This window comes from Anomalospiza imberbis, chromosome 2 (genome assembly GCF_031753505.1).
Source record: "Anomalospiza imberbis isolate Cuckoo-Finch-1a 21T00152 chromosome 2, ASM3175350v1, whole genome shotgun sequence".
Classification (NCBI taxonomy): Eukaryota; Metazoa; Chordata; class Aves; order Passeriformes; family Viduidae; genus Anomalospiza; species Anomalospiza imberbis.
In genome coordinates this window covers 52,180,705-52,206,551 of record NC_089682.1, presented here as the reverse complement: position 1 = coordinate 52,206,551, position 25,847 = coordinate 52,180,705, and the positions used below count along the sequence as shown (strand labels likewise).

Here is a 25,847-nt window from a genome sequence, read left to right as displayed (position 1 = left end):
TTTGTTTCTCCACACCACTGTCATGCCATAAAGGGGAGCAGAAAATAGTTGTAATGGCAGATCTGGCTTCTGAATGGCTGCAGTGTTAATGGTGGTATGCAAAGTACATTTCACAATGCTTCTGAAGTATTACAAGGAAACTAAACAATGGCAACATCAAAATTTCACCTTAGGCCTCACAAGGGTTATCTGATATAGCTGGAACATCAACTCCTCATCAACCCTTTCCCACCTGAGATTACAGAGAAACTACTCCTGGTGAAAAACTCATGTCCATTGACTTTCCCTAAGAGGAAAATAGAGTAAATTATGTGCTGAACATGAACAACAAACCCAGATTTTACTTATGGACCTGGAGAGGAAAATCCTCTGCCTGTGGCTGACCTTCCTCTCTCTGGTGCCTGTGCTCTTTGCCTAAGGCCAGGCAGGTGCTGTGTCACTGCTGTGACACTTCAGACTGTGCTGGTTTCCATGTGAAAAGCTGGCACATTTTTGCAGAATTTAGTTTGCAAACTCTAGGTTCCTTCTAACCAGGCAGAGCTGAAGTGTTTCAGTCCTGCACTTTTTCAAATTTCCAGAAATACCACAGTGATGACAAAGGTTCTTCTAAGAAGCAGGGCAGCTTTGCATTGACCTCCAAACAAGGCGAAGGTGTGAATGCACCAGCACGCTTCAATTTACAGTAAGATTTCTGATGTGGGAAGTGCACACGTTTTGCATCATCTTGTTCTCAGAAATGGATGATAGTGAAGCTGTTTTGTTTTAAATTAAGGAAAAGAGGCCTCAGGTACACACCCAGCATGGAAAATTTCAGCCTGAATGATCAAGTCTAGCAAAGTTACAAGCAACTTCGGGGGGAAAAAATGGAAAAAAACCAAACCAAACCTCTTGAAATGGAAATGATTGCACAACCCTAACTGTGGGTGAAGGTAGCTATTGCTGCCTAGGATGAGTACATTTGAGAGGCTGCCTTCTCAAATAAAAGCTGCAGAGCAGTAATAGGGCGTTGTTTGGCATTGCATTCTTGAACAGCTTCAGCAAACACAGAAGGCTGAAGACTAGGAGAAACAAGGTAGATAAAAAGCAAAACAAAACTACAGTAAGAACATTGAGAGAACATTTGCATTTTCCATACAAACTGACAGGATGTTATAGTTTCTGGAGTAGGGCAGGGCTATATGTTCCTGGTTTTAGCAGAAAGGTTATAAAAATTCAGTGACTGAGTTTCTAGGTCATAATGCAAGCTGTCATGTATTTCTCTTTCTGCCTTTCAAAGTGTGATGACGTCTCTGTTTCACTGAAGTTCTTTTTAACTTTTCAGGCATGCTCCTCATCTGGGTTAAGTAAGTGCAATAGCACTCAGGAGAGGTCAGGATCTAGCCTATTTAGCATCCTCTTCACTGATAGCTTACAAATAAATTTGGAGTTTAAGATACTTTGTATGCACAGTCTATCACTCTCCATCCAAGTTGCCATTATTGGATAATTAAACAGGACAAGAGATTAAAATGTACTTGAATTAAAAGGTTTGGACTCGTCACTACGTGACAAGTAATTTGTCATTAAATGACTCATCTACCATTGATCAAGGCCTGCAATTTTATTATACTTTTCCCTAAGACACAAAAGAGATGGATAATTTGTCACTGCTGAGTACTGCACTTAAAATGCTTAATTTTTTTTCAGTAGCTATATACATATGTGATGTTTCTTTGTATTTATTTTTTTTCTCACTCTCTCCAAAAAGCATATACTCCTCTTTAAGCCTCTTGTTCTAATAGAAATCTTGAACCTGCCACTATGAATTAAGCAACATTCTACCTTCTCACAAAGTAAAAAAAGCATTTATGTGTCTCCTTAGACCACATCTACTTCTGGAAGTTGGATGTTAATAAAGTCTTGAACCTGTTAATCTTGCTTCAGCAAAACTTCTGTTCAACCTACATAGCTGCAAGTTCAGAGCAACTGCAAGTCAAGTGAAGGTCTGTGTCGTCAGGAGACAAAATTGCTGATTGTGGTGTGGGCTGTGCTCCTGTGAGCTCTGAGGGTTGATTGCTAACCCAACCCTGGAGACTGTACATCAAAGCAATGCAAAGTCCTCTGTGGATCATGAAAGGTGGGAGTCAGGGAAGAGCTGGTCCCAGGTTGCACCACCACCACCAAGATTAACCTTCTAGATTTGTGACAGGGTTGGAACAAATCCTCTTAGCTCTGTGCCTGCCCAGGGAAGCATTCATTTCTTGTGCAATGTTTTTCTGTACCTGCGTGTTAGTCTGGAAGACCTTCCACATAGAGTGAGAAACAGCAGCACTGGAAAAAGGTGCTGAGCGAGGATTTCACTTGCATGGTGTGTGTGTTCCCAGCAACAAGCTGCAGTGACTCTAAGAGGACAGTGATGCCTTTTCAAGGCACAGGCTGGGAAAACCATGGAATTCTCAGGGAAATCTGCACATGTGGTGGATACTGATGGAACTTTGTCTTGTCAACTCCTAAACCAGAGCAATGTATGCTGCATTTCAGTCAACTGCCCATGCTTAGACCTGATGCATTCCCAGATCTCTGTATGAGAAGCTTTTTCAGTCACATTGTATTTTCTTGCCCCAAGGACTGTAAAGTTTAGTGGCTTCTGACGACTTCTGCAAAGATATAAAATACCTGGAGGATAAAGCTCTCCCATGCCCTGGTTTTCTTTAGGAAACCTGGGGCAGTCAGGATGTTTGCACCAGACACTCAGGGCCACCAGAGCACTGGTCCCATTTGCTCTGGGACTGATTCCTTGGGTGTCCCTGCTTTACCAGTAGCACAGCTGTCATCAGCAGGCTGTGAGGCATCACTGCCTGTGCCCAGACTCACTGCCACCCTCTGCCCAGCCACACAGCACAGCCAAGGCACTGTGCATTCAGCACAGCCCATCTGCATGTTAAGTAACCTAAATTTGCCCCCGGCTCTTTAACCATCCTCCCCAGGACTCTCCTTGCTGCACTACTGACCAATTTGCCCACAGCTTTTGAAAACACACACATTTTTTATTCTTTGTGAAAATAAACAAGCTTTTGAACTTTGATATGCTAATCCTGAAAGAAAAAAAGAAGATACAGGAGCAAGCCACCTAAAGAAATGTAAGTTGCAGCCTGTCACAGAGATCAGTGAGTGTTTAGGTGCCTGTATTCCTTCTTGGATTTGGCCATTTGCCTGACAGCACTCACCATCAGACTTAGCTTTTCACCAACTGTTTCCTGCAAGTCACAGTGAAAGCAAACTCCCACAGACTTCCACAGGGTTCTGCCAGTGTAAGGCCATCTTTTTTCAGAGCAATCCTCCAGCAATGGTGAGAAGAGAGTTGGTAGAAAGCCTAGGCTGGGGATGTTCTTCCTCAAATAATTAAATAATTGGCAATGACATTCTTGGTGGTGTTATTAAAACCTCATGACTCAGATATGGCTGTGAAAATGTTAAGGACCTGATTTATTTTACTTATAGAAGAGTTGATTTGTGTGCATGAGATTTTCTCGTTGCAGGGTCAGAACAATTCAAACTCTTTGTCTTTACCACTTGCCTCTAGCTAGGTTCATTTTTGCTCTCCACAGGAGTGGAAAGTTTTAAATTAACACATAATACACTGATTTTGAGAAGGAAATAATACTGCTTGTTCTTTATTTTCAGAATCATGTAGCTAAACTACAGTGAAGTTTTGACCTTTTATTGAGGATAGTTCTGTAAACAAATGGGGTGAGCACATGCATGATCTTTGCAAACAGATGCTTTAATATATTTTGGGCCTCAATGTGACATTGTGGGGTGCTCACTATGTTGCCAAAAACTCAATTACCTGAATCAGCACTCATTTGCAAATACAGAGCCTGAGACCTGGTCCTTAAGGGCTCTCTTTGTCTGGTGAGCATACAATTTATTTTTTTAAACTGACACCAATTTTCCCATATCAAATAATGCATGTTATCTCAGAAGACATACTAGGTCAATGGTTTGGGCTGATGAGAGATGAAAATAGTAACATGTTATAACTAAAATAATTCAGGGCTAGAAAAGCTTGGTATGGAGGAAAAAACCAATCAACCAAACCTCATCCATACCTAGAAAAAGTGCTATTATACCCTAGCTCCAACAACTTAACTCCCTTTTCCCCTTCAATTGGCAAAATTGTGATTCTTCTCTGTCCCACTGGCAGAAGAAAAAGGTGATTCTGGCTGATTTGCAGTATTCAACATTTGAACAACATTTGAACCTTTCCCAATTCAAATGCCAGAAAAGTGTGGCAATACCATTAAGCCTTATGAATGAGGAGCCAGTGAGATTTCAAGGAATATGGGATGTTTCCTTCTCTTCCTCCTCTAGTTTCATGCCATTTGTCTGTCTTCTTAAGATCACGTTGCCCTGTCCTTTATTGAGCTGTTGTCCTTCCTGGTGCTCCTCAATCACCTTCTGTGACAAGCCTACAGCCATATTTTTTTGCTGCACCACCTTGTGTGTTAATTTGGCCACTAGTGGTTAACCCCGAAGTGCCATTTCTGGGCCAGCTCCACTTGGCACCACCAACACCACTTCCCAGCCTTGACAACAACTGGCACTCTGTATACACTCAGTGCCCGATATTTCAGAGTAGCTGGAACTCATGGAAGCCTGGCAGAGGTGCTGAAGTCCCCACTGTTGCCTGCACCTGTGTAACACCAGACAACACAGGCGAAGAGTCCTTGCAAACACTCACTCTCCATCCCTTTCCCAAACCCACCCACCTACTAGTGAAGGTCTGTGTCCCCAGTTCTCTCCCTCAGTCACCCTTCATCTGCTCTGTGTACCTTCAAGGAGATCTCAGTTGCTACCAGTCTCTTTGTGCTGGGCCAGTGCTCGTACACCCTCCCCACCTTCCCCTTCATGAGAACTCCCAGGGCAATCCCCAGACCGAAGCAGGATGCAGGACCTTGGCCCTAACCTCACATTCAGTCTCCTCTGCTCCTTTGGAAAGACTCAGGTACGTACACATAAAACTATGGCAAGGGTATCAGCTGCGAGACTTTCTCCTGCCTTTTCATGTGTGAGTAAAAGCTTCCAGTCTTCCTGCCACAAAACTGAAATTAGTTTGTTGCATGCTGTTAGAGAGTAGCTATGGTTGAGTCCTGCAATTGCTCCATATCAGATGTGAATAAGGGAATGTTTACCAGATACTGGTACTTTGGAGTTTGCTCAATATTATTTGATAGATCGGCATAATAAAACACTTAGGAACCCTTTGATCTAAAGGCTGCACGTATATTTCAGATCTAAAATGCCCATGGTACCAGAACATTTGCTTATGTGCACACTTCAGATTGCCATGCATAGCAATGTTCTTCCTGGATTTCCCTTCAGCTCTGATAAATCAGACATTTTAGAGTTCAGTGTCAGCTGGCTTTGCCCTACACATTGCCACAACCTATTCATGAAGAAAAAAACCTATTAATTTTTTGCTTAAATATAATATTAGAATTTGAATAAAGCAGCATTTCTAGCAACACCATGTACAGTACAAATCTTCAAGGATTTTTAATGTACTTGCTTCAAGGTGATCATAGTTGTGCTGAGAGAGGAATTTCCCTGTAGACTATGCCATTACACTTCAGCGAGTATTTTACCTTTGAACTGGGTTGGACCTGCTGTTACTGGAAATAAGTAATTGTACTAACTGGATTGTTAGTTCCCAGAACAGTCATTTTATAACTAGGGAGAGTACTTAGACTGCAGCCTGTCAAATCTCTGACTGTATTATAACAACTACTTGGCAGCATTCAGGGGACAAAACCCCCCTGAGTGTCACTTTAGTGAGTTCTTATTAGCAATGCTAATACTTGGGCTTCTGGACAAAAGACGATTACAGGTTAAATGATATTGGGATGGCATCATGTGGTTGATTAAAATTGAAGCAAACTGCTAATGCCCTAAAGAATGCATCTATTTACAGGCCTGAATCCACTTCTAACACAAGAAGAGAAAAATGTCTGAAAAGTTTTCTCATTTTATGTACTGCTGTGTACAAGTAACACACATGGTTTCTGTTAGGCATTTTTCCAAAGGGAAAGGAAAGCAAAAAAGGCAAAAAAGGTGAAATACATCTTCCTGTAAACCCAGGCATTATTATTAAAGGTTTTAGGGCTTTGTTTGGAATTGCAGTGCTAGTCTGGTAAATTGTCATATAAAATTACTACTAAATCAACATAACTGCTGCCATGGAATTGGTTCCTGGTTCAGTGAAACACAATAGGTCTTGTTGCTCCACCATCCCTTCTTGCCCTTGCCTGGATATATTCTGCACCATGAAGGCAATATAATGGTCTTCTGTGCTTGTACATCATCTCTATGGTATTTGCCTTCCAAATTAACCACGCTGTCTGAGGCCCACCAAATCCTTTGGGAAAAAGCATTGAGGAGGCAGGATTTGACTTGCAGAGCTTTTAAGGAGGTTTATGTGGAAGGCTTAATGCAGGTCAATGAAGGGTTTTAGAGAACTGTAGAACTGTCTAATTTTTTTAAAGATACTTTTCATGTTATATAAACTTCATCAACAGAGTCCAGCATGTCTGTACTCCCAAAATAATATGCCAGAAATCAATCTGATATGATGCTACTTTTGGTGCAAGGTGACAGACAAAGGGGAGGCAGTACTGGATAATACAGGAAAAACAGACGACATGGAGGGCTGGGAAGTGTTGCAGAGTTTCTGGTCTGACATTTCTTTTACAACCCAAGTCACATCTTCAACCTCAGCCTGCACTGACACAAACAGGCTGGTTTTAAACTGGCCAACCAATCTACAGAAAAAGGCACAACTGCCCAAGAACTCCTTGTCAGCACCAGAGCAAGTGCTGGGCTATGGAATTGTGCTACTCTGTACTCTGCTGCCTCATCCAAAAGTGGTCAAGGTCCAGCTTTATGGGCCAGCATTTTATCCTTGGGAATGGGCCCACCTTTGTGTTGTGAAGCAACTGTCCTCTTTATGTTTCTGTCTTCCAGTTTCTTATTCATAAACCTTGTCTACTATTACTGCCATGAAGAAAAATGCTTGAAACAGCTAATGTACCTTGGACGAGAGAAAACCTGGCACCCAGCTAACCTGAAATGTGACTGAGTTCAGTCCTTTTGTCCTTTACTGCCTTTCAAGTGGTCATTTTATGATACGCTGTCCCACTGTTTTCCCTACAAAAGAGAAGGCAGGGTGACATTTCTTACCCTTCCACTCTCCAAACAGAGAGCAGTTAACTCCTGTGGTGACTCCTTTTTCCCTTGTAAGCAGACAGGTCATTTACACATAGTATGTGCTCTGGACAAGTGATGGACAAGTGCCACAGTGGTCAGGGGAAACATCTGAAACCCTAGATACCATTCTGAGCTTCAGAGGGTACCCATCTCTCCTCACAACAAAAATAGGCCAGAAATACAGTAAGAATAGACCTCTCTCATGGGGTTTTGGCACATCAGCTCCTGTTTGAGGCCAGAGATGTCTGAAAATTTGAAAGAGAAGGTTAAAAGAAATTTTGGTGCTCATACTAGAGGAGACATAAAAAGGAAAAACAGACAAATGAAAAAAAAAAAAAAACGAACAAGGATGAAAGAGAAAGGGGAAGGAGAAAAAGGAAAGGACCTTGATGTTTTAAAGAAGGACTTGGGTTTGGGTTAATTTTAAAATTATTTTGGTCATCCCCAAGAACTACTAAGTCTCAGTGATCAGAACAAGCACTTCCCAAGGCCCTAGCTCTCCTCCTCCTCACTGCTCTGCATCGCATGCAGTCCCCTGCAGAAGTGAAGAGTGCAAAGGTGTTGTACAAGTATGAAATCAGAATGGTGGGGCTTTGTACTCCCTATGTCTTTATGCTGCAGAAAAGGATTACACACAGCACAGGGAAATGAAACATGAATCTCCTATAGCCTCAGCACAGGAGACAGATCCCTGCTGGGGGATCTGATGCTGCCATTGGCAAAAAGTGTCAGCACCCAGTGAAACTGGTGGGAGTCTAGGGCATGCAAAATAAAAGAGATGTAGGACTGGTTCTGGAATATTAATTTAGAGCCCTTGACAACAGTGGGAATCCCTTCCTGGGTTCAGCTGTTCCAGACCAGACTGGAAATGCCAGCCAGAAAACAAAGCAAGGAGATGTTACTATTGCCCTTTATTCATTTAGACTTACTGTAATGTAAACAGACATGAAACCTGAGAAAGCAAAAGCTCAGAGTGCACCTTGCACTTTGAGGATGTTTACAAACTGCCAGTCCTTTATAAATAGAATAATCAGGAATTAGGGGGAAAAAAGTCCCCTGAAGATATTTCCTGGTTCCTGGAAGAAAGATGACTTACTCAACTTGGACCAGGTCCAGATGCACACTGTCCCCTCCACATGGGGCTTTGCTTTTGGTAATGCTTGTATCCGTGTTTGCCGTTTGAACTGGTAGCACCCTGAACAGCAGCAGCAGGCCCAAAGAAAAGGTTGTCTGGTGCAGATGGTGGAAAGCCAGCCTTGGCAGCTAGTGGGCTGCAGACAGTCTTGAGCAGTGCATGTGAGGGCCAGAGGAGGAGGACGATTGACCAAGATGTCTTGGTGGCATTGCCCTCAACTGGAGATAATAAGACATCCTCTATTTCTCTGCCCTTTTTCAGCTTTTTTGATGGAAAAAAGCCAGCTTTTACCCAAAATCCATTTGGGCTCAGTCTGCAAAGTAAACTGCTCTTTACAAAAAACTGCTATTCACTTAACAGCATGGTATTTCTGCCAAGTTCCTTTTTGGGTATAATTTCCTCATGTTTGTGGTGCTGTAAATCTGGCTGCACACAAGGGCAGAAATACCCAAGCAAGTGGTTGCCAGAGTTCTCCCTCCAACATGGCACAGGATCTGCTAGGCCAGGTCACACTAGCAACCACCAAGTTTAGTGTCTTGTCTGAGGCATCACGCATGCCTCCTTCTCAAGAGGCAAATTCAGAATTCCATGAATGATTCAGTGCTGGCTAAGAGGGAGAAAAATTCATTTCTTCCTAAATAAATCAAATGCTCAGCATCCTAGTCCTATTGCCATAAAATTCCACTTTTACTTTTGCTTTGTTCCTTACACACACTTCCCCATTCACATGATGGCTCACCTTTCTAAACAGTGGGTGAACTCTGTCTCATGGGAGCCCGCACTCTAAAAGGGTCTACCAAATCCCTTGTCCTTGTCATGCCACATGCCACAGGACACAGCCCATACCAACCTACAGCCAGAAGCCAGGCATGTTCAGCTGCCTTGGGGAGAAAGCAGGTGAGGGAATGGATACTCCTATTTTCTTGCTTACAATCCAAACAGGATTTAAGATATTGCAGGACCTTCCAAACAAATGAAAACAGTCATTTATGAAGGTGGTGTTGAGCAGGTCAATTGGACTTGTGAATATCACAAAGCTATGCTGAAAACAGAAATGCTTTGGTGCCTTCAATGATGGCATAAGGGACTATGTAAACCTATTCACACAGATTTTCCAGACATTTGCAAGCTCTTAAATGTTTACTGAAACCAATACCAGCTGTCCAAGCCCTATCCTACTGGAATCATGGCCTTCAGCCACTGCACCTCTGTTTCTCGTTCATGAAGAGAAGTGGCAGTGCCTGTGCTGCTCATTTGTGGCCCTGGTAAAGGGTGAACACCAAGGGACTGAAGGACTAAAAGGCAGGTCCTGAGACTTGTCCCACCTTTCCTGGGCCTGGTGTGACATACCTGCCAGCTGGTGCAGCTGGCTCTGACTGCCCTCTAGTGCAGGGATCAAACCTGCTGAATAATTTAAAAGATGGGGATAGGTAGGAATGGAACAGACACCTGTGGCTGAATGGTTAGCTCTTGCTCAAGTGTCAGAGGTCTATGGCTGGCAAGGAGACTCCCAAGTTGTGTTCTAGGTGGCACATTGACCATGAATATGAGGCCACCAATGTGCTTTAACAGGGCAGAACAACCACCTGTGTCTGTTTTTGCAAACAGAAATTCTTATGCAAATCACAGGTCAATCAGTAAATTATCACCAAATCAGAAGTATCACATCATCATTTTACATTTTAGAAGTGTCAAAAATGGCTCTTGGGGGTAATGTATCTAAGAGAATACTTGGTTAGTTCAGTCTCTGTCTCACATGTTGGTGATTGACTACTAAACCAATTCATGAATCTTCTCAGCTTACAGGAGGTTTTAGAACTTTTCCATAAAAGAAGACAATATAGTCTCAAACTACTGAAATCTATGAAAGCCCAAGAAAAATATCCTTCTATGCTACGGTGGAATCAATCACTCCAGATAATTTTAAATAATCTTGACTTTTCTCTCATTGCTTCAGGCTTAAGAGATATTGTTAAGACAGAAAACAGAGCAATCTCATCATTAGATTCAGCAGCCACCTGCAATTAGATACAGCAAGATAAAATTACATTACTGGAGAGAAAAGATCTACTTACAGTGCTTCCACATAGACATCTGAACTATTTATCTTCTTCTGTACACCTGGTGTATTCTGTCTATAATTTTTATCACGAGACAAATGAATCTAAATGAGCTGGGTCAGGATGACCACATTCTTGGAATCCACTTGATAGCTTCCTGTTGAAAAGAGGTAATATAAGGAGATGAAATGAATAATGTGAACGATTCAGAAGAATGGCAATGGACTACAAACCTTCTTATCTTTTAAATTTTTTTGTGCCAGATTAATTCACTCAAGATCATCCAGGACGTGGTATTTTTTCTGTGAGAGGCCAATATCTGGGCAAAATATGAGAAATTATATAAATTTGTCCTGTAATCCATAATAGATAGAACTTATTTCAAAAGCATGGTGCTAATGAAGCACCATTAGATAGTCAGTGGTAGTAAGTGCCTTGGCTCTGTGGCTGCAGTTAACTCACATGAGCTGTATTAATAGAGCCTATGTGCCTCTAGCTCCCCAATACTCACTCACTGATAGACACATCCACATACTTGCACAGCCTGCTGCCCATCCCCAGATTTGGCTATATCCCTGTGAAGCTTCTCAATCTTTCCAGATTTATCTAGCCTAAACAAGCTAATTACCTGCAAACATTACCATCTCATACTCATCCCTCTTCCCACCTCTTCTAATATATGCAAGTGGCACCTACCATGCTCTTACATAACTAAAAAATCAGCCCAAAGTACTGTGGCCAAAACTAATTTTAATTTCAACAACTTAATTAGATGACTGTGCAGTGTAAATGAACATCCTTCTCTGGTTTCTGGTGGAGAGTTGTCCACATAAAACCACATCATTACAATGTATAGATATGAATTCAAGGTCAGACACCATGACACAGAGTCTTATTATGGTCACTGCTTGAAGACATTGTTAGAAATTGTTATCACTGCTGCACCTATTCTGTGACTACTTAGAAGATTTTACCTTCAAGGGCACTTTCTAACCTACAATAAATTCACCTGAGCAGCTCCTGGTCACCTCTGTAACTACTTCTTTTGAGAGTAGTATTTGTACCAGTCCTGCTGGTGTATCTTTTGTGAGATCTCCACTAACTACGGTAAAATGATCAGGCTTCAGCAGCAGGACCAGGAAAAGAATCCCAGATTCATAAATATTTCTGGCACTACACAGCCAGATTTTCAAGTTAACAGCAGGAACACCTGCACACAGATAGTGCAAATTCCCAGTAATAAAGATGTGCTGATTATTTGGTGTGAATTCCCACTGGCTGAAAACATAGACACAGGGCGGAGGTGAATGTTTACCACTGGGGCAGCAAACTGATACTGACTGACATCAGAAAAATAAGAGGATTTCTTTGAACAGCTGTTTCTTAAAATTAATCTCATGACAAACACACAGGTCTAGTTAAATCTTTGTAGAATTAGACAAAAGGCTTGTCATTTAGCTGCTATTTTCAACCTTAGCTGGCTTATTTCCTCAATTGCCTTGGGAAGAGTGTCAGTGTGCAAAGTGATATGTACAGGCATACTTGCTCTTCCTCTCTCTTCCAGAGGTATTCTTAGCAAGCACCTGCTGCCACTGCTCCTGCCATTGAGAAACAAGGCTCATTTCAGACTGGGCTTTTTCTCCTTATAAATGCAGTCATACAACAGCATAAATTCAGCGGCTGTGTAACAATTTGTCGTATTTGACAACAGCTGGAGGAGAAAGAGCATCTAAAAGGACAAACCACCAAACATTCCATCTTCCTTAATGCAACAGGTAAACACACTGTAAATGGAGTTGGTGAAGTTAGAGCAGACCGGCTTGTATATCTGAGAGCACAGTCTTTACTGCACCACTGATCACAGCTGAACAAGTTTCTCTTAAGCCTTCATTCAATGTTTTATTTCCATGCTTTCCTACAGGGAGACTGACTAAGAAGTAAGCATAAATTTCATGCCAAAATGTCTCTATCTAGCTTCAAATCAGAGTAATGGGAGAAACTCACACTGGCTTCAGCAGAGTTTGCTCAAGCCCTTCATCTATCCTAACCTACTGCTGATAGCTGTTTGTGTCCCTAAACGACCCAGATGTCCCAGATGCTAGCACATGAACAATGTACCATATTAATCATAGCATGGAGCAATAACTTGACTGTTCCTAAACTATTTGGAGCTAGTAACTAGGAATGCAGAGATAAGCACAGCACACGGTACTTTCACAAGGGTGTAAAGCAGCTCCATGAACTAGTGGATACTGACCCCTCACCTTCAGGCCCTGTTGAAAATTCCACAGCCTATGAAGCCCAGTCTGATCCCCTTTGCTCTCAGAACCTGATATTGCTCTTCTGAAGTCAGTGCAGAGCTATGGAATAGGTCAAGCAGAGGAATATGTTAATATTATCTTTTTTCTCAATTACATGTTCTTACGCAGCAGTAAGTGAAAGCTTGAAGGGACTTCAGTTTAGTGAAAAGGGAGCAAGATTACTGAAACTTATTGTAAGGTCAGAGCATGCAGACAGGGTGGTACTCCTGGTAGCAAATGGTAACTTCTTCCCAAGCTACCCTGCAGTAACATCTGCATGTGTCTAGATACAGGCAAGGAAATGGTCTTCCATCATTACTATTTCAGAACAACGGAACTAACAAGACACAACTGCTGTTCAATTACAATTACTATTTTATAACACTGTGTAAGATAAAAGTTCCATACCCCCCCACCCCACTTCCCTAATATAATATTCAAGATTGAGGTTTTGTGAATCAGATAACCTTAAATTCAGTTTTCAAATCCATATTAACCCTGCCCACCAGGGCTAGTCAGACAGCAGAATGTGCCAGACTATAATTCTGGTAAATAATTTGGTGTAGTAGTTTTGTCTTGCCTTTCACTTTAGGAATACACACACAAAAGCCAATGGGAACACAAAAGCAGAACTCAAAGGAGAATTCTCTAATACAACTGTTTGAAAAACTTGATTTATATCACTGATTAACTCAGTCTCTACAAGCCCAGTTCCAGTTCTTTCCATCAAATATATCTGCCTTTAGGTATTCAGTGCATAACTGCTTCCCCATAACAGCATGCAGTTCTAGCAGTGTTACAGTTCTAGCAGTCTAGCAGTTTTTACTCCTCTGTGTTTTCACTTAGCCATCACTGGGATCTTTAATATAGAACACTGTGGTTTTGAGGATGTCTCAGTCACATTGTAGTTACAGTGCAAGTGTGCTGTCTGGCTGAACAGCATAGCCACGAACCCTCCCCACTCCTCTGCTGGGCTGGGAAATGTGCTACCAAAATACGTGCTATTAATTGCCCTGAAACTGTCCTGGAGTTCCACCTCCACCAATATCTTGTAACTAAAAATGGAGCTCTCGTCTCACCCCGAAGAGGTCACTAATTAAAATCAGTATTTTTAGACTCTAGGCATACTCAGATACACTGCAATTGATACTATAAATATTTTGGGGTTTTATTTTCTTATACAATTAATCTCTAGAAAAAGGACAGAAATTTCACCTTCACTGTAATGACAGCCCAACTTAGGAAAATATATACTGGGTATAAAACACAGGAAAGAATAAATCAAAAGGCATTCAATGACTTCAGTAGTTAGCTTTTCAAATACATTAGTGGCTGATGGCAGAAACAACAAAAAACTGCAAAGCAGCAACTGAACAGCTAAATTTACTGCATCAGCTCCAACTACATTTTAAAGATAATTTTATTTTCCCAGTTTTCACCTTCCCTTTTTATTTTCCCTCCAAGCGAAGAAAGCATTTGTTGCAATTTCAGCCAAGGCTAGACAGAGACTTCAGGGAAGAGAAGATGAGAGTATTTGCAATTTCATCAAGTTCCTAATAGCTCGAGAGAGAAACATGTCTATAACTCTAGTGCTCTGGGTTTTCTCATAGAGACATCAGGGGAAATTTCCTGTTCTCTGCACAACACTTTCTCACCACCACTTCAACATGTCCTGATGTTGTGCGAAGTACCGAAGGCACGTGTGAGTTATCTTCTGGCTTGGAAAGGAACCTGAAAGTACTACAGAAGGCTACAAAAATGCTGAAATGCTGGAAATCAGTGGAAGAGGAAAATCCCACTACTTCACCATTTCTAAGACTCATAGCTTAACATGGCAAATGGGAAAATGTTTTCTTTACTACGCTGTTCAATACATTGCTTGCATTACTGGCTGACACAGCTGTATGATACCCAGACATTTTCTTGGTGCTGATGCACTCACTTGCATTAGACTTCTTACAGAAAAAGTCTACAGCTGTTAAAAGTGTTTCATAGATGGATGATGGAGAGACTTAGATCAGTTGACAGCTAAAAACTGAATACAGGTCTTTGAAACCTCAACTAATGCTTAGATTATTGTACCCTCCTTCCCTTTGCATCCATAGGGTCCAGGTATCAAGTATCCACTCTGACACAGAGTAGCCCAAGTAATGAAGCAGGATTTTTCTGTGTACTTCTGCTTTTTTAATTGTCCTAAACTCATCAAATATCAAAATAAACTTGAGTAAGAAGGGTTCACTGGGTGGACAATATGAATGCAAAATATTTGACACACTAAGTCATTTTCTGCAATGGACCTTGTTGTAAGCATTGCATTCAATGAGGTTTTGTGTTCCCTCTAGGAAGATGACCTGCTCCCTAAAAAAAAAAGATGCAGTAAGGAGAACTAAAGAAGAAAATACTTTGAAATTCACAATAATCAATTAAAGTGCCCTTGATAGCCATTCTAAGCAGCAGGAAGTGCATTTTGCTTCACTGTACTTTTGCAGAGAAGATAGGTGCTTTTATAGGGAAGAATGCATAAATATTTCAGATGATAAGCTGCTTACATTGTAGACTTCAATTTTCCTAGTGCAAGCAAGAAAGCTGCTCTCAACCTTTAGCTTTTGTCTGTCATTCAGAATATGTAAGTCCTGGACAGGAGCAGGTCTGGTCTCATTACAGGGAAGAAATTAAGACAGGGTTGCTGGAGTCAAGCACAGCAATTTGCTGTGGGAGATTTAAGCTGAATTTCTTTTTCTGTATGTAGGTTACTGAATTACACAGGTCTTTGTTATTCTATATAAAACTAGAATAATGTACCGTTATCTGCACTCAGACTAATACATAACATTGTTTTTAAGTTACATGGGCTAGAAAAGAGATTTGGATAAATTTAGTAGCCTTACTGTAAACTGGTTACAACTTTGCTAAAGTATTATAGGTTTAACAAAGACAAAGTTTAGTGACTATTTAGTGAGTTCATGTAATTGTAGGTCCTATGAAAGGTGAAGAGACATCATGGTAAAGCAACACTGAAACTCTTTGTTCGCCAGACAGGGAAATTGGCAGTCAGGCAGCCAAAGCTTCCCTTTCAGAATACCTGTGTCAGCTGAATCATCTATTTGGAGAGCTCTACCCTGTCTATTTACCCGATCTTTTGCCCCTCCTCTGCTAGGTCCTTTGCAGACACTATTTTGGGACACTATTGTTTTGCCAGGGCAGCCATCTCTGTTACATCTATTTGTAGAAGACATCCTCCCCTGCACTCCTAGAAGTGGGTGCAAATGCCAATGAGGAAGTCTCTTGCTTTCATTGCTGCATAGAAAAATGTTTTCTGAATTCTATTTGGAATTAGGCAAATGAAATAAATTCTGACTTCTATTTGGAATTAGGCAAATGAAATAAATTCTGACTAATCTAGGAATATGCTGCTACTCATAATCCACTGGAGTGGAGCTCAAACCCAAGTCCAGATATGTATGTACAGAAAGGTACTATACACCTCTATATAATCAGCCCATCTAGCCCCATAAAAGTTGTGTTATATCAGAAGATCTGAGAAAATCCAGAATCATTCATGTTTGCTTGGGAAGTTAGGGGATTTGAGCAAAAATTCTAAGTTTATCTAAGTAACTTTGAACCTGAAATCCACTCCCATGTGAATTACTGAAGCTATGATATATATTGTTGCCAATAAAGAATTCCACAGCCATGTCTGCTGAGGAACTAGAAGAAAAAAGAATATGATCCCTCCTTCAGGACAGCTTCCTCCAGTTCCTTAGAGCTAGCAGGTGTGGCAGAAGCCAATAAAAAGGACACAACCAGTTTATTACAATCGCAAATCTATTCTTAGTCTAGGATATAAATTTCATTTCCTAATGACTATAATGCAGCCTTTTGGAGCTAGTTGGTATGATAAACATATTCTGCTTAAGTAGTTCCAAGACATTGTTTTCTTCTACAGGCATAACTATTTCAGTTGGAAGTGTGTTCTCTCTTCCCCCCACCTCACCACATACTGAAATGGTTGTATTGGCATCACACACCTTTATACAAATATAATCTTCATTCACAGTGGAGATCACAGAGCTTTAACTCCAGGATATTTAAAGCCTCTGCAATTTCTCTGTGTAGACAAACCACATAATTTCCAACACTTGGAGATTCATCCATCAGAGTTCTTGTGATTTGGCTTGTCACAGTGTTGGAGAGCTTCCCAAAACTCGCCGTCATGAAATATTGTCTCAATATGCAGGATCCTCTCCTACAGTCCCACTTCAGAAAAGCAGGCAGAAGTTACACACAGGTGCCACTGGCCTTCAAAGCTTACAGCCCTTTTGCTTCTCTTCCACGTAGCTGACCTTGACCTGTACTTGCTCCAGCTATTCTCTCCCTCTTTTCTTTCACTGAGGAGTTTACTCTGCTCAGTCTGATGTTCCTGGGTCATAACCCATGTCTTAATATCCTGTGTGTGTCTTGTGCAAGTTAAATGGCAGAAATAAAAGGTTTCACTCTTAATAACACTTCTTAGCAAAAAAAGATCCTACACTCAGCCCTTCCATGACCCTCTTAGAGGCTTGTGTCTTCTCTGTCATGAGAAGCTGGAATGCACTGCACCAGGCTTTAAAGATCAGACTGCTTGTGGAAGATGCTAAAATATCCTCTCAGCAGGGAGAGAATTACCCTAATTTGCAGTGCTATCCATTATTTTGGAACAGACACTGAGTTCAGTCCCAATAGCTCAAAACTGCTCCCACAAGCTCTGATTCCTTAATCCTGGTCCTACAAGTGGCACTTTTCCTGTCTCCATGTACTGAGGAATCCTTTCCACAGCCTCAAGGAGGAGCTTGGCTGGGACAAATGCTGAAAGCAGGTCAGTGACCTGGGATGAGCTCAGAAGCAACTGCTCCTGCCAGCTCTTCGGAACTGTGTGGATGATGCATAAACCACAGCCACCTCACCCCACAGCAGCCAGATGAGCAACACTTTGTGTTGCTCCTTCACTTTTCATTTGGGACTTAGCTTCTGAACCTTCCCTACTTAATTGCTACAAGATGACAGCAAAGACAACAAGGATAGTGTGAGCTGAACAATTCCAAAGGCACCTCTGTGCATCACCTCAGATGACTACAGAAAAGATCTAGGATTTTAAAAAATCCCTTTTCTTGATTCCTGGTATAAAACTAATATTTCTATTGTTCCTTTTTTTCTGTGTGAAATTAATTGCTCTTATCAGCTTCTCCTTGAAATGCTCAACATCCTTATCTGGTTTTGTCAGACCCAGACACAAAAAAATCCACACAAACTCAACATGACTGTGTTGTAGAGCCCAACCTAATGAAAAGTTTCTTTAGCTCTTCTGGCTAAAGAAAGAGGCATCCCCATAAGAGCAGAAGGAAAAGTATGATGTGTCCCAATAGAAGTGTGAACACAGAGGTGCACTGGAACCTCAAGGCCTTCAGAGTCAGAAAATCACAGGTGCTGCCTGCTATAATAAAGAACACCTGTTGAAAATAGAGCCATGAAAATATGATACAAGGGTTTATTAAGTGTCACAACAGCCTCCAGAAATGCTCTGTGAAGATGTTCCACAGGACACTGTATCAGGCTCTGAGGACAGCACTGACTGACCTCCACTAGGCACTTTGGCTTCAGCCAACAAGCCACACTTGGGGAAAGCGCCGTCTTTGGGGATGTAATAAAGGCACTGATTTCAACACTAGAAACCTAACAGCTGTAGAACTAATTGCAGGCATAGCACAAACTGCTTAGGAGTCTAATTTTACATGTAAGTGGCAATTAGGCTCTTAGATAATTTGGGTTAGAAAATTTCACAGTGGACCATCTGGAACATGCAGGAGCAGTAGTCCTGGCTACACACCACAGACTTTTTTGTTCTCCTGTAGAAACTCAGCTGCCTGGGAGCAGGATGTTTCTTGCTGCTCTATAAGGAGCAGCTGCCCATGACCCCACACTTCAGTGATGACCTCAGGCTGCCTCTGTGCTGGTCATTTCTAAGGGACTACTCCCATTTTACCACATTGTAGAAAGGAGAATCTGTCTCACTGAGATGAATGTATGAGAACTTGCAACTATGAGAGGATGCCACTGTAACCTGCCCCCTTCATCTCCTATGCCTGAGAGACAAGCCCTAAAGATGAATACCTGCCAAAGAGCCTCCACCTCACATCACATACCATAATAAAAAATACCAGTGCTGCCAAATTAACAACAATGATCATCAAAAAACTATCTTGGCAGTGTCTAATAATAAGCTTTTTAAAGGCCTATATATTTTGCCAGAGCTGCAACTCTTCAAAAATGTAATGTTTTGTTTTGACTTGACTAAGGGCTGGGGTGGGAAGATGAGTGGTCTGGAATCCTTATGAGCCACTTTAAGTACCTTACTCACACCAGAAGCTTTGAGTTACTGCAGCATCCTCTCTGTTTTTCCTGTTAGCAATGACAGAACATCAAACTGAAAATAAAAAATAAAAATTTCCAGTTTAATTAGTTACAAACGACTTTTACATAGCATTTCCCTTTCTAGAGATACTCAGCTTATGATGTGTTTGCTGCCTGGTAACTGGTCTCTCTGACTAAGTTTTTAGAAATAAATAGCTCAGCATGTTTCTTTTAGTTATTTTCTCACTGACTCAAAATAATATTTTAGTTATTTATTCCATTTTTCTGTGCTCCTTCTCGTTCATTCTTTTTGAGTTCCACTTGTCAGTATTTGGACAGGTGACCTTAAAGAGAACCCTGCTCAGGTTTTGATCCAATGCTCTCACATGGTATCTTGCAGCCCTACACCTCTGAAGATGCTTTCTGATGCTCTGTAAAAGCCACGAAAGAGCAGCTCTTTTAAAAACCCCTTTATAGAGTGTCACTATTGAAAATAGTATACCTAAATAAAAATTCCTAGTACTTCCTCCCACCACGAATGTCCTAGCAGCATCTGCTTGACAGTTTTCTATTTCCTGAAGTAATTTGGTCTGTCATGGTGTCACATGGTATCCAACAGCTGCTGTCAACCAAGAAGTAGCTTCACATACACAGTGGGTGAAGTTTCTTCTGGGCAGCCCTGGAATCTCCACATTCTTGTAGTCCTGGAGAGGGTTTCTTGTCCTACAGGATATATCACTTCCTTTTGATTACTGCAGCCAAACTTTTGCCAGGCAGGTAGGATTTTAAGTCTTCAGAATTGCACAAACACCATTTGGGAATGTTTGAGAACAAAATATGATTTACTTGGGTACAATACAGCCACATTATTCATGCAAATCCACTGCCAAGAGAGTCTTGTTATAATATACCATCTACTTAGGAAAACAGAAATAAGGAAAAAAGTCTGCCCTTCTCATAACTGGTGGGACATCATAAATCCTGGGTTCCAAGAGCTTTGGCCCTACACTGCAGGTCTGCTGATTTCATTATGCCTTCTATCTCTTTACTGAGACTCCTGTATTCCTGCCAAGTGTTGTTTCTGTGTCCTTCTCTCCAGGCTTGGATAACTGCACTCCTCCCTCTTTTTTCAGGTCACCCCAGTGACTCTCTGTGCTGCCAAATCTCAACTGCACCAAGGTGAGCCAGAAAAACACCAGAAATGCCAGAAGATGGGCCCAGATAAACACAAGCATGGAAAAGTGTGGATGGCTGTAACTTAAGTGCACACCAAAATGACCTTTTAAATCTTTACTCATATCCCCTTTAGGCCACAAATCAGCTTTGTCTCACTGGTAGAGCTTCTTTAATACCATTTTGTTTCCTGGTGGTGTTTCTAAGGTTGCAGACATTATGAAATGTCAGAAATGCTGTTATTATTGTGCTGCAGCCTGGGAGGTGTGGAAAGAAGTCACCAGTGTGACCACTTGGTCCTGATTACAACTTGTGTGGATGCTGTCATGATGGAGACTGACTGTGGTGCCAGATAGCCTCAGGAATAGCATCCAATGGGCTTTTGCTATAAATGCTTTAAATTTCAATAAATTTTCATTTCTTTCTTGATAGTGAGTCAAGTCTCCTAGCTGATCAACAACATCTATTGTAGCCCAGTGGATTTGATTTCTAGTTTTGCAGACTGCACAGGAGCCAGGATCTGGGTTCCTGGTAGATGTAGAGTATTTGACATGGTGCCTGACCATCTACAAGATACATCTTGTGCATCTTCTACACAAGCGGGGAAACAGAAACCCTGCCTTGACTATATTGTGGAACAGGAAGGCATCACAGGGAAAACACACACACACACACAGAGAGGATATACTATTTTTGCACCCCTGCTATTCTAGACAGCCCCTCCTATTGATTACATTACCACACACTTCATGTTGCAAGGAAGGAGAAAGCAACAGGTTTCATCAGCCTGTGTTAAGAGACTGATATGTTTCTATCCAGAGCCAGATGGAAGTGGAAGGGGAACATTTGAGAACTACATGAAGGATCAGTAATAACACAGCAGTCAACTTGCCCTTCCATCAAGGCAGCTAAGCTTTCCTCACTGTGTAAGTAAAACTAAGAAAGGCTCTGCTGGGCCAAGTGTCCTGGCACATCCATGTCCTAGCTCCACACCTCCACTGCCAGCAGCATTTCGGTCTTGCCCAAGGCTCATGGCTGAGCACTGCAGCATCAGCAGGAGAATGGGCTGCTGGCAGGTTGAAGGCAGGTGAGGACACACCTGCTGGCTGCTCCTGGGGGCTTGGAGGGGACAGACACCGTGACACTTCCTAGATGCTCTCTAGATTTGCAGACTGGATTTGTTAGGCACGGCAGACAGAGCCAGGACCCAAGCCATGTGTGTGGTTGTTCTGCAATTGTATTTCCATAATGTGTGGTGTGGCCTGTAATAGCCAGTGGGGTGCTTTTAAAGTGAAAGCTCTTCAGTGTTATTAATGAATTATGGTAAAAGCAACAGCAACAGGTTGCTAATTTAGTCAGGAAGTGTTTTAAGGTCTGATTGGTTTTGATGCTGCAGTCAAAGATTAATTGGGGTTGGAGATTGTTGCTTGTCTGAAAGGCCAAGTAAAACACCTGGATGTGTGAAGCAATGTCATTGTGCATTACCAGGGGACTCTCTAGAGTCAGAGGCAAAGGTGACTCCTGGGCCTGGGCAGCACAATTTCTGGCATGTTGTCATAGCATACCACAACATTTTAAAGCTCTTTAAAATTGGGAGGTGTGCTGATGGAAGTGACAGAACACGTGCAATCCCAGTGTGATCCATTCAGACAATGGAATAGATTTAGTTGTGGAGATTGTCTAATTCTAAGAAATCCTCAGCTTCACTTCCATTTTGTTAAGTTTTTCGCTTGTTTTGGCCTCTCTGTTTCAAAGTAAACAGCTTTTTGGAAAAAAAATACATAGAAAGAAAGTAACCTGACAGTTTGTATCACACATTTGACTAAATTATCTTAAAATGCTGCAGAAAATTTATTACACAAATGCACTGGCTACCATCACATTTTCCCTTTTCAGAATCTCTGAAAAACACAATCTGTTTAAAAATCACAAATTAGGCAACTAGTAATGATGACATCCACTTAAAATTATTGTTTCAAAATTATTTTCTTTTCTTGCTTTTAAACTTCTAACTTTCATGTTTTAAAGCTCTTCCCAGCAACTATCAGGAAAAGTTACACTAACTAAATAAAAAAGAAAGCTGAACTTTGGTTAAGCCCATAACTCTGACATAGAACCTCTAACTACTGAGAAACTTGCAACAAAACATGGAAATCTGATGGTAATTGCCATAGCTCTTGAGGAACCTCAGACACACACACACACACACACACAGAGAATATTCTGAGTAGGAAGAATCAGCGAGTGGCTGGCTTGGGTGAAAGACTGAAGCAAAGACTGAAGCTTCATACTAGATCTAAGCCCGTACCAAGCTTCAAACTGGCCTAGAAAAACAACAGGAAGAGCCTCTAAAGCTATTTCCTGATTAAAGAAGACCTTGTCCTTCTGGGCTTAGGATATCTCTGTAAAGCTGTCTCATTCCCTAAATCTGCCTTTGCTGTCAGCAAGATATACCTGAAATCACACGGCTTTGTAGGGATTATTCAAATCAGAGAAAGGAGTTTAAGGAATTCAAAGCATTGAAAAAATGCCACTCTTTATGAGCGTGTTTGGGAAAACAGTTTGGTTTTAGTTTGCTCTGGTATTCAGGGATCCTAAAGAAGAGAACTGAAACTTAATAATATTTTTTTCCCAATCCAGATCAAAAGGAATGTATAAGATATTCCTCTCTAAGGCCTACCAGGTGGGACACAGATATATCTTTCAAGGTGTGATTCAAGGTACACCTGGATCAACAATTACAACTCCACAGGCCTCTAAAAATGTCTTTTTAACTCCTCTCTATTTTTTTTTGTCTTTTCCTAACTTCATTCCTTCACCCTATACTCTCAAACCTTCTCATCCCTACTCCCTTTTCCATTCATTTTCTTCATATGATCTTTCTCTGTTGTCCTCCCTCCAGTTTTGCCCTCACAGTTCACCTTGTCCCATCCCACAGGCCTTATTCTGCTCAGGGTATAGAAGAATTGACCCAGGTTTAGATCCTGAAGCAGGATCTTACAGGGTCACACCTTTAAACTGCGTTTTTCTGGTTCCCTTTCATACAGGGCTTTACCGTCCTGTTGATTTCTGGTGACATCAAGTCCTCCTCAAAAGCTGATTTAGCTTGGGATCATATGGCCCAAGAACAGCCTACCAACAGGTGAGTCCTGCTGAGGAAACACCCCTTTTTCATGGACACATATTCTCCCTTCATCTCCCACCTGATTTCTGAGTACAGTCTGTCTTGAAGAAGTGGCTTCCTTTTTTTAGACACCTCCCTATACAATTATAGGAATTTTATATATAATTTCCAAAACAGACATTGCTTTGCTGCCATCAACTCCTTTCCAAATACTGTTGGGCATTTGCCCCTTCTGTGGCCTTCCAAATGATGGCCCATAAGCCCTCTGTAGTGAGGGTTATGTAGCTTGATTTAGCTTTTCTCCTCAGGTCTGTGTCAGCAGAACTGAGAGCACATCTCCACATCCTGGGTGAGGTACACAAAGTAGGTTAACTCTGCCTTCACTTACAATGCAGCATCTGACAGTGAATGTTTAGCCCCTGATGTTCATCCATTTGAGGCTGGGGTAGTTATTTGTAGCTCAGAGCAGGGAGTTCACACTCAAGAGACTGTGCCAGCCTTTGCTGAGTCAAAATGCACCAACAGAACAGGGCCAGCCAGGAGTTGTCAGAATCAGTGCATTACCCATGCATGCTCCACTCCTGTTCCTGCTTAGGGGTATCATAACAGCACCTAAATGCTGACCCAGAGTTAAGGGCTAACTGTACTGGATGACACACAAAAATACACTTGAGGGAAGTCCGTGGCACAAAAAGTTGAACACTGACACAGTTAGACAAAGGAACAAGAAACCATTATCTTCCCCAGATCAAAAGCAGGAACTGAAACAGTAGCTGTGACTTGTCAAGGTCACTCAAGAATTGAGCAACAGAGATTGGAACAGAAATTTTTATTTCTCTGAGTCACAGCTCAGTGTCTCAGTCACAAGACCATCCTTCACCTCTCGCTCTTTTCCCAAGGGAGGAACATGTCATTCCTATTTGATTACCTAGCAGCAGTCCTAGCTACAGGCAATAGGGTCCTTCTAAGCAAGCGGAGTACCAGCAAGGGTGGAGTCTGAAGCAATAGAGACATATGAGCACTTGCCTCCCTGCTGGAGGCATATGACACAGCTGGTGTGCATCAGAAAGGCTGCCTGATTCCTATAGCACCCTCAGATTTCATGCCCCATAAAGCTGATGGAGACAAGGAGAATTTGCAGCCCGATCCCCCTCAGATTAGGTTTCTGAACATTTCTTTTATGGCATGTGGAGAGAATCTGAAGGAGAGCTCAACAGCACAGATATTTTCCTGGCAAGGGAAGAGCTTTGAAGCTCTCAAGTGGTCCCAGAATAAACTTCATGACTTGGGAATGAACACTATGTGCTGACAACGTCATCAGTTCACGGCTTTAAAGGCCAGCTTTTCAGGACAGCTTTTCTTGGTGCCCACTGCAGGGCTGTGATCCAGCCAGATTTTCTGGAATGAATGCAAGGGGTTAAATGGGCCGCCTCCATGGGATGCTTCTGTGGGCATGCATGCTCCTCCCCATGCACACCAAGGGATGCAAGGCACTCACCTGTGAGAAGCAGATGTGAGCTGGAGCTTTCTGGCAGGACCAGTCTTGCTAGTTCACCTCACAAACCTGAAGTCTCACTGCAGGGGAAATGGAGGGGAAAGGGAATCATTGGGACACAATCTGCGAGAGGAATTGCAGCAAACACAGACATGGTTTAGGCTGATATAGCATATCCAGAAAGATTAGGAAAGGCCCTACGAATGCCAAAAATAATCACATAATGAAAAAGCAATAACTCATATTAAGTGATTCCATGCAGAAGATGGACAGGGATCTAAATGGGAAGAAGGTAGTGGTCAGATGGATGTTATGGGATGCCTGCTGGCTAAGAAACAGTGTGGAGGATTAAAAAAGGTTATCGAATGAAAGCAGATGCAGGGACACAATTCTGGCTCTGTTGAAATCCAAGACAGAAAAAGACTTCAGGGGAGTCCAGGTTTGGCTGGGGAGATTTGCTGTGCTTGTAAGACTGCAGGCATTGTTTTTTTTTCATAGTCACAGCATGGTGCATGTGTGGTCCTGCCATGTACTCAAATGCCATCTAGGCCAGTTTATGAGAAAAACTGGTGGTTAGAAAGTACAAAATTCTAGTTATACCACACACCCTCTCTTCAAAACCTTTCAAACCTTTGGGGGAGTGCTTGGCTTCAGACAGGAAAGCTGAACAAGCAAAGATTTCCCTGTCCCTTCATGTGAATAGTTTCTTAAATATCTTGAAATAAAGTTGTTTTTCTGCATGAAACTTGGTCCATTCAAGACCAAGTTTCATGATCCTGTAGTGGCAGTTTGTGAAAACTCATTCCTACCAGGTCCCAGGCAGACACTGTGCAGTAGAAGCAATAGTTTTGGAACTATGGCTTGGGGCAGAGTGGCTGGAAAGATGCCTGGTGGAAAAGGACCCAGGGTTCTTGGCTGACAGGGGCTG

The 25,847-nt window shown here is 41.9% G+C and overlaps 1 long non-coding RNA gene across 2 annotated transcripts in view; it reads right to left on the bottom strand.

Moving 5' to 3' along the window:
• The window catches only part of LOC137468859 (uncharacterized), a 153,031-nt gene that overhangs the window by 36,598 nt on the left and 90,586 nt on the right, over nucleotides 1-25,847 (bottom strand). For both annotated transcript variants that reach the window (XR_010996216.1, XR_010996218.1), the window contains exon 3: nucleotides 10,456-10,597. This is a non-coding gene — a long non-coding RNA (uncharacterized lncRNA). The remainder of the gene's footprint in view (nucleotides 1-10,455; nucleotides 10,598-25,847) is intronic.